This window comes from Meriones unguiculatus, chromosome 14, assembly GCF_030254825.1.
Source record: "Meriones unguiculatus strain TT.TT164.6M chromosome 14, Bangor_MerUng_6.1, whole genome shotgun sequence".
In the NCBI taxonomy this organism is placed as follows: Eukaryota; Metazoa; Chordata; class Mammalia; order Rodentia; family Muridae; genus Meriones; species Meriones unguiculatus.
Genome location: NC_083361.1, coordinates 12,077,540 through 12,088,210, shown reverse-complemented (window position 1 = coordinate 12,088,210; position 10,671 = coordinate 12,077,540).

Sequence of the window (10,671 nt, the reverse complement as noted above, 5' to 3'; positions counted from 1 at the left end):
CTCTTCAAACTATTCCACAAAATAGAAACAGAAGGAACATTACCAAAATCATTCTGTGAAGCCACAGTCACCTTGATACCTAAACCACACAAAGACCCAACCAAAAAGAGAACTTGAGACCTCTCTCTCTTATGAACATCGATTCAAAAATACTCACAAAATACTTGCAAACCAAATCCAAAAACACATAAAAGATATCATCCAACATGACCGAGTAGGCTTCATCCCAGGCATGCAAGGGTGGTTCACTATATGGAAATCCATCAATGTAATCCAGCATATAAACAAACTGAAGGAGAAAAACCACAGGATCATCCCCTTGGATGCCGAAAATATCTTCGACAAACTCCAACACCCATTCATGTTTAAAGTCTTGGAAAGTTCAGGGATGCAAGGCACATAAGTAAACATAGTAAAGACAATCTACAGCAAACCTAGAGCCAACATCAAACTCAATGGAGAGAACCTTAAATCAATCCCACTGAAATCAGAGACAACACAAGGCTGCCCACTCTCTCCAAATCTCTTCAACATAGTACTTAAAGTCCTAGCTAAAACTATCAAAGCAGATGCTGAGACTTATGACCAACTGTTGGGCAGTGTGCATGGAATCATATATAAGAAGTGGGAAATAGTAAGAGATGGAGAGGACAGGATCTCCATAAGGAGAGCAAGAGAACCAAAATTTGAACACAGGGGTCTTCCCAGAGACTCATACTGCAACCAAGTACCATGCATGGAGATAACCTAGAACCCCTGCACAGATGTAGCCCACGGCAGTTTAGTGTCCAAGTGGGATACATAGTATTGGGGAGTGGGATAGCCTCTGATATGATCTGATTGGCCTGCTCTTTGATCACCTCCCCCTGAGGGGGGAGCAGCCTTACCAGGCCACAGAAAATGACAATGCAGCCACTCCTGATGAGATCTGATAGACTAAGATCAGAAGGAAGGAGAGGAGGACCTCCCCTATCAGTGGACTTGGGGAGGGGCATTTGTGAAGAAGGGGGAGGGAGGGTCAATAGAGAGGGGAGGAGGGACCGGCTTATGGGAGGATACAAAGTGAATAAAGTGTAATTAATTTAAAAAAGTCCTAGCTAAAGCAATAAGACAATTAAAGTAGATCAAAAGAATACAAATAAGAAAGGAAGATGTCATAGTGTCACTATTCACAGATGATATGATAGTATACATGAGCAACCCCAAAAATTCAACCAGAGAACTCCTTCAGCTGATGAACACCTTCAGCAAAGTGGCTGGATCGCGATCACTGACGGTACGGCCCGCCCAATCCCACAGTGACAGAGAACACGCTATATACTCACCAAAACCAGGCAGAAACGTCATACAACCTGGACACACCAGGCGCTGGGCCTCCCAAGCTTGGAGAGCACAGTGAAGAGACCCCAGGACTTCTCAGAAAGCATCGGGACTAGCGACCCAGTCTCCAGTTACAGCGGGACTTGGCAGCGGAGGAGCACTGAGCTGGCGGGGCACAACAACCCTCCAGTTTAAGACTAACCAGGGCCAAACCAGAGAACAGAGAGCCTGGTTACCCCATCCCTGCTGATGTGACCACCCTGAAATCTCCAGCTGCAGCAAGACCTCAGAACCTGGCAGTGACAGCAGCACAGATCTGGCGGAGCACATCAAAGAAGCAGGGCCAAACCAGAGAGCAGAGAGCCCCGGATACCATGATCTCTGCCAAGTGACCTGCCTGTATAGCTAGTCCTCAGCACATGCTGAGAGTTCTCAGCTTCCTGAAGAACTCTCCAGATGCCAGAGAGAGACAGCACCAGTCTGATCTGCAGAATCCAAAAACAAACAGGGAAGGTTTCAGATAAACCAATGGCCAGGGGTAGGCGAAAGAACACTTCCAACATAAATCAGGACATCATGACTTCACCAGCAAACCCCAAAATCGATGGATACTCCAATTCAGCAGAAGCACAGGAAAATGATTTTAAAGCCATGCTTGCCCAATTATTTGAGGCTCATAAGGAGGAAATGAACAAGTCTTTCAAAGAGATGGCCAGTCAATTGGAGGCAAAGAAAGAAGAAATAGACAATATCCTTAAAGAAACACAGGCAAACATAGACAAACAAATACATACACAAGTAGAGGAAAAATTAGTGCCATATAAAAAGGAAATGAAAAAAGAAATAGAGGCCATCGTAGAGAGACAGGAATCCAAATTCAAACACATGAAAGAAATGGTGCAAGGCATGAAAACAGAATTAGAATCAATAAAGAAAACACAAAATGAGAAAACCCTTGAGCTGGAGAACTTGGAGAAAAGATCAGGAACCACAAAAGTAAGCATCACCAACAGAATACAAGAGATGGAAGAGAGAATCTCTGGAGCTGAAGACACACTTGCAGAAATGGATACTTCTCTCAAAGAAAAAGTAAAATCAGAAAAGTTCCAATTACAAAATATACAAGAAATCAAGGATGCTATGAAAAGACAAAAATCTAAGAATAATAGGAATTGAAGAAAAAGAAGACTCCAGGCTCCAAGGTCCAGAAAATATTTTCAAGAAAAGCATAGAAGAAAATTTTCCCAACTTAAAGAAAGAGATGTACATAAATATACAAGAGGCCTACAGAACTCCAAGTAGACTAGACCAGAAAAGAAACACATCACGTCACATCATAGTCAAAACACTAAATCTACAGAACAAAGAAAAGATATTAAAAGCAGCAAGGGAAAAAGGCCAAGTAACATATGAAGGTAGACCTATCAGAATCACACCGGACTTCTCATCAGAAACTATGAAAGCCAGAAGGGCTTGGGCAAGTATCATGGAGACTCTAAGAGATCACAAATGTCAACCCAGACTACTATACCCTGCAAAGCTTTCAATCAACATAGATGGAGAAAACAAAATATTCCATGACAAAACTAAATTTACACAATATCTACACAGCAAACCAACCCTTCAGAAGATACTAGAAGGAAAACTCCAATCCAATGAAAACAAATTCACCCAAGAAAACAGGGCATACAGATAATATCCCCCCCAAAAAATGAAAAGAAAACAAACAATGAAACAGGGTTAGATCATCGACTCCATTACAAAAGGAACTAACATGCATTGGTCACTATTATCTATCAATATCAATGGACTCAACTCACCAATAAAAAGACACAGGCTAACAGAATGGTTACGGAAACAGGATCCAACATTCTGTTGCATCCAAGAAACACACCTATGCAGCAAAGATAAACACTACCTCAGAGAAAATGGCTGGAAAACTGTTTTTCAAGCAAATGGTTCCAGAAAACAAGCTGGAGTAGCCATCCTAATATCTAATAAAATAGGCTTTCAACCCAAGTTAATCAAAAAAGATAAGAAGGGCCACTATATTCTCATCAAAGGAAAAATCCACCAAGAGGACATCACAATCTTGAATATCTATGCCCCAAATACAAGAGCACCGACATTCGTAAATGAAACATTACTAAGCTTAAATCATACATTGATCCTAATACCTTAATAGTGGGAGACTTTAACACTCCACTCTCACCAAGGGACAGATCAACTAGACAGACACCAAATAGGGAAATAAAAGCACTCACAGAATCCCTAAATCAAATGGACCTAATAGACGTCTACAGATTGTTTCACCCAAACTCAAGAGTACACCTTCTTTTCAGCACCGCATGGAACCTTTTCCAAAATAGACCATATAGTGGGTCACAAAGCAAGCCTCAACAGATAAAAAAGGATTGAAAAAATCCCTTGTATACTATCTGACCACCATGGACTAAAGCTAGACATCAACAACAACAGAAACAACAAAAAGCCGACATGCACATGGAAACTGAACAACTTACTACTCAATGACAGCTGGGTTAAGGAAGAAATAAAGAAAGAAATTAAAGACTTCCTAGAAATCAATGAAAAGGAAGGCACAACATACACAAATTTATGGGACACATTGAAAGCAGTGCTCAGAGGAAAATTTATAGCACTAAGTGCCTGCAAGAAGAAATGCGTAACATCACATACAAACAACTTAATGGCCCAACTGAAAACCCTAGAAAAAAAAGAAGCAGATACACCCAAGAGGAGCAGATGGCTGGAAATAATCAAACTAAGGGCTGAAATCAATCAATTAGAAACAGATAAAACTATCCAAAGAATCAATGAAACAAAAAGCTGGTTCTTTGAGAAAATCAACAAGATAGACAAACCCTTAGAAAAACTAAAAAAAAAAAAAAAAAAAAAAAAAAAAAAAAAAAAAAAATGCAGAGAAAAACTATCCAGATCAGCAAAATCAGAAATGAAAATGGGGACATAACCACAGACACTGAGGAAATCCAAACAATTATTAGGTCATACTACAAAAGCCTATATGCCACAAAATTTGAAATCTAAATGAAATGGATAATTTTCTTGAAAGATTCCATCTACCAAATCTAAGTCAAGATCAGGTAGAAAGACTGAATAGCCCTATATCTCCCAAGGAAATCGAAGCAGTCATTAACAGTCTCCCCTCCCAAAAGAGCCCTGGACCAGATGGCTTCAGCGCAGAATTCTACAAGGCCTTCAAAGAAGTGCTAACTCCAATTCTCCTCAAGCTATTCCACAAAATAGAAACAGAAGGAACACTACCAAACTCATTCTATGAAGCCACAGTCACCTTGATACCTAAACCACACAAAGACCCAACAAAAAAAGAGAACTTCAGGCCTATCTCTCTTATGAACATTGACGCAAAAATACTCAATAAAATACTTGCAAACCGAATCCAAGAACATATCAAAGATATCATCCACCATGACCAAGTAGGCTTTATCCCAGGCATGCAAGGGTGGTTCAACATACGGAAATCCATCAATGTAATCCACTACATAAAGAAACTCAAGGAGAAAACCACATGATTATCTCCTTAGATGCTGAAAATGCATTTGACAAAGTCCAACACCCATTCATGTTTAAAGTCTTGGAGAGATCAGGGATCGAAGGCACATACCTAAACATAGTAAAGGCAATATACAGCAAGCCTATAGCCAACATCAAAATCAATGGAGAGAAACTTAAATCAATCCCACTGAAATCAGGAACAAGACAAGGCTGCCCACTCTCTCCATACCTCTTCAACATAGTACTTGAAGTCCTAGCCAGAGCAATAAGACAACTAAAGGAGATCAAGGGGATAGAAACCTGAAAGGAAGAGGTCAAAGTGTCACTATTTGCAGATGATATGATAGTATACATAAGCGACCCAAAAATTCAACCAGTGATCTCCTTCAGCTGATAAACGCCTTCAGCAAAGTGGCAGGATACAAAATCAACTCAAAAAAATCAGAAGCCCTCCTATATACCAAAGACAAAAAGACTGAGAAAGAAATTAGGGAAACAACACCCTTCACAATAGCCACTAATAACATAAAATACCTTGGTGTGACTCTAACCAAGCAAGTGAAAGACCTGTTTGAGAAAAACTTCAAGTCGCTGAAGAAAGAAATCGAAGAAGATATCAGAAGATGGAAAGATCTCCCTTGCTGATGGATTGGTAGGATTAACATTGTGAAAATGGCCATACTGCCAAAAGCAATCTACAGATTCCATGCAATTCCCATCAAAATACCAACTCAATTCTTTACAGACCTTGAAAAAAAGATTCTCAGCTTCATATGGAGAAACAAAGAACCCAGAATCTCCAAAACAATCCTGTGCAACAACAGATCATCTGGAGGTATCTCCATCCCTGATCTCAAGCTGTACTACAGGGCAACAGTAATAAAAACTGCATGGTGTTGGCATAGAAACAGAAAGAAGGATCAATTGAACCGCATAGAAGACCCAGAAATAAACCCACACACCTATGAATGCTCGATATTTGACAAAGAAGCCAAATCCATTCAATGGAAAAAAGACAGCATCTTCAACAAATGGTGCTGGACCAACTGGATGTCTACATGCAGAAAAATGAAAATAGATCCATATTTATCACCCTGCACAAAACTAAAGTCAAAGTGGATCAAGGACCTCAACATAAAACCAAATACCCTAAATCAATTGGAAAAAAAAAGTGGGGAACAGCCTAGAACTCATTGGCACAGGAGACAACTTCCTGAACAGAACACCAACAGCACAGGCTCTAAGAGCAACAATCAATAAATGGGACCTCACGAAACTGAAAAGTTTCTGTAAAGCAAAGGACACCGTCATCAAAACAAAAAGACTGCCTACAGATTGGGAAAGAATCTTCAGTAACCCTTTATCTGACAGAAGACTAATATCCAGTATATACAAAGAACTAAAGAAGCTGAAAAGCAGCAAACCAAGTAATCCAATTAAAAAATGGGGAACAGAGCTAAACAGAGAATTCTTGATAGAGGAATATCGAATGGCAGAAAAACACTTAAAGAAATGCTCATCCTCATTAACCATAAGGGAAATGCAAATCAAAACGACCCTGAGATATCACCTTACACCCATCAGAATGGCCAAGATGAAAAACTCAAGCGATACCACATGCTGGAGAGGTTGTGGAGAAAGGGGAACCCTCCTCCACTGCTGGTGGGAATGTAAACTGGTACAACCACTCTGGAAAGCTAATTGGCGCTTTCTAAGACAAATAGAAATAGTGCTTCCTCCAGACCCAGCTATACCGCTGCTAGGTATATACCCAAAGTTTGTTCAAATACACAAAAAGGACACTTGCTCAACGATGTTTATAGCAGCTCTATTTGTAATAGCCAGAACCTGGAAACAACCCAGATGTCCATCAACGGTGGAATGGGTACAGAAATTGTGGTATTTTTATACAGTGGAATACTACTCAGCAATCAAAAAGGAGGAAATCATGAAATTTGCAGGGAAATGGTGGGATCTAGAAAAGATCATTCTGAGTGAAATATCCCAGAAGGAGAAAGACAAACATGGGATATACTCACTTATATAGACCTATAAGATATGATAAACATAATGAAATCTATACACCTAAAAAAGATAATCAATTGAGCGGACATGGGGTAAGATGATCAATCCTCTAGAAAGACAGATGGGATGTGCATTGAACGTATGACAGGAGTCTACTGAGCGCATCTGAAAGACGCTAACTAGCAGTGTTTTCAAAGCAAAGACTCATGACCAAACCTTTGGCAGAGTACAGGAAATCATAAGAAAGAAGGGGAGTTAGTCTGATGGGGAAAGGATAGGAGCTCCACAAGGACCAAATATATCTGGGCACAGGGTCTTTTCTGAGACTGACATTCAACCAAGAACCATGTATGGATATAACCTAGAGCCTCCACTCAGATGTACCCTGTGGTAGCTCAGTAACCAATTGGTTTCGAAAAGTGAGGGGAACAGGGACTATTTCTAACAGGAACTCAATGACTGGCTCTTTGGCCTCCCCACCCCCGAAGGGAGGAGCAGTCCTGTTAGGCCACAGAGGAGGGATTTGCAGCCAGTCCTGAAGATACCTGATAAAACAGGATCAGATGAATGGGGAGGAGGTCCCCCCTCTCAGTGGACTTGGAAAGGGGCACGGTGGAGATGAGGGAGGGAGGGAGGGACTGGGAGGGAATGAGGGATCGGGACACGGCTGGGATACAGAGTTAATAAAATGTAACTGATAAAAAAAATAAAAAGTAAAAAGAAATGCTCATCCTCATTAGCCATCAGGGAAATGCAAATCAAAACAACCCTGAGATATCATCTTACACCCATCAGAATGGCCAAGATGCAAAACTCAAGCGACAACACATGCTGGAGAGGTTGTGGAGAAAGTGGAACCCTCCTCCACTGCTGGTGGGAATGTAAATTGGTACAACCACTCTGGAAAGCTAATTGGCGCTTTCTAAGACAATTAAGAATAATGCTTCCTCAAGACCCAGCTATACCACTCCTAGGTATATACGCAAAGTTTGTTCAAGTACACAAAAGGGATACTTGCTCAACCATGTTTATAGCAGCTTTATTTGTAATAGCCAGAACCTGGAAACAACCTAGATGTCCATCAATGGAGGAATGGGTACAGAAATTGTGGTATTTTTACACAATGGAATACTACTCAGCAATCAAAAATGAGGAAATCATGAAATTTGCAGGGAAATGGTGGGATCTAGAAAAGATCATTCTGAGTGAAATATCCCAGAAGGAGAAAGACAAACAGGGGATATACTCACTTATATAGACCTATAAGATATGATAAACATAATGAAATCTATACACCTAAAAAAGATAATCAATTGAGCGGACATGGGGTAAGATGATCAATCCTCGTTTAGAAAGACAGATGGGATGTGCATTGAACGTATGACAGGAGTCTACTGAGCGCATCTGAAAGACTCTAACTAGCAGTGTTTTCAAAGCAAAGACTCATGACCAAACCTTTGGCAGAGTACAGGGAATCATAAGAAAGAAGGGGAGTTAGTCTGATGGGGAAAGGATAGGAGCTCCACAAGGACCAAATATATCTGGGCACAGGGTCTTTTCTGAGACTGACATTCAACCAAGGACCATGTATGGATATAACCTAGAACCTCCGCTCAGATGTAGCCTGTGATAGCTCAGTAACAATTGGTTTCCCAAAGTGAGGGGAACAAGGACTATTTCTAGCAGGAACTCAATGACTGGCTCTTTGGCCTCCCCACCCCCGAAGGGAGGAGCAGTCCTGTTAGGCCACAGAGGAGGACTTTGCAGCCAGTCCTGAAGATACCTGATAAAAGAGGATCAGATGAATGGGGAGGAGTTCCCCCCTATCAGTGTACTTGGAAAGGGGCACGGTGGAGATGAGGGAGGGACTGGGAGGGAATGAGGGATCGGGACATGGCTGGGATACAGAGTTAATAAAATGTAACTGATAAAGAAAATTAAAAAAAAGAAATTAAGGAAGCAACACCCTTCACAACAGCCAATAATAACATAAAGTAGTACCTTGGTGTGACTCTAATCAAGCAAGTGAAAGACCTGTGTGAAAAAAACTTCAAAAAACCACCTCTAAAGAAGGAAATTGAAGAAAATATGAGAAGATGAAAAGATCTCCTGTGCTCATGGATTGGTAGGATTAATATAGTGAAAATGGCCATTCTCCCAAAAGCATATTACAGAATCATGACGATTCCCATAAAATTACTAAGACAATTTTTTAAAGACCTTGAAAGAAAAATTCTCAACTTCATATGGAAAAACAAAAAATACAGAAGTGCCAAAATGATTCTGTACAACAGATAGTCTGGATATATCTCCATCCCTTATCTCAACCTGTACTACAGAGCAATGTAATAAAAACTGCATGGTACTGGCATAGAAACATAATTGTGATTGATCAAACTGAACAAAAGACACAGAAATAAACCCACACACCTATAGATAGTTGATTTTTGACAAAGAAGCCAAAACCATTCAATGGAAAAAAGACAGCATCTTCAACAAATGGTGCTGGTCCAAATGGATTTCTACATGCAGAAAAATGAAAGTAGATCCATATTTATCATCCTGCACAAAACTAAAGTCCAAGTGGATCAAAGATGTCAACATAAATCCAGATACACTAAATCGGTTAGAAGAAAAAGTGGGGAAAAGGCTAGAACTCATTGGCACAGGAGAAAAACTTCCTAAACAGAACATCAACAGCATAGGCTGTAAGATCAACAATCAATAAATGAGACCTCATGAAATTGAAAAGCTTCTGTAAAGCAAAGGATACTGTTGTCAGAAAAAAAAAAAAAAAAAAAAAAAAAAAAAAAAAAAAAAAAAACAGCATACAGACTTAGAAAGGGTCTTCACCAACCCTATATTTCACAGAGGGCTAATAATATCCAGAATATACAAAGAACTAAAGAAGTTAAAAGGAAACAAATCAAGTAATCCAATTAAAAAATGGCGTATAGAGCTACATAGAGAATTCTCTGTAGAGAAATAGAGAATGACAGAGAAACACTTAAAGAAATGCTCAATGTCCTTTGCCATCAGGGAGATGGAAATCAAAACCACACTGGGATTTCACCTGACACCCATCAGAATGGCTAAAATAAAAAACTCAAATGGCAACATATGCTGGAAAGGTTATGGAGAAAAGGGAACCCTCCTCCATTGCTGGTAGAAATGTAAACTTCTACAACCACTTTGGAAATCAATCTAGCACTTTCTCAGATTATTAGGAATAGTACTTCCTCGAGATCCAGCTATAACCACTCCTTGGCATATATCCAAAATATGCTTAAGTACACAACAAGGACATTTGTTCAACAATATTTGTAGCAGCTTTATTCGTAATAGACCGAACCTGAAAATCCCTCAGATGTCCCTCAATAGAGGAATGGAAACAAAAATTGTGCTACATTTACACAATGGACTACTATTCAGCAATAAAAAAACAAGGATTTTCAGGCAAATGGTGGGATCTAGAAAAGATCATCCTGAGTGAGGCATCCCAGAAGCATAAAAACACAGAAGGTATATACTCACTTATAAGTGGATACTAGACCTATAAGATAAACATACTTAAATCCGTACACCTAAAGAAGCTAAACAAGAAGGATGACCAGCGGTAAGATGATCAATCCTCACTTAGAAAGACAAATGGGATGGACATTGGAAGAAGGAGAAAACAAGAAACAAGACAGGAGTCTACATTTGAGGTCCTCTGAAATACTCTACCTAGCAGTGGATCAAAGCAGAAGCTGAGACTCAGAGTGCAGGCAA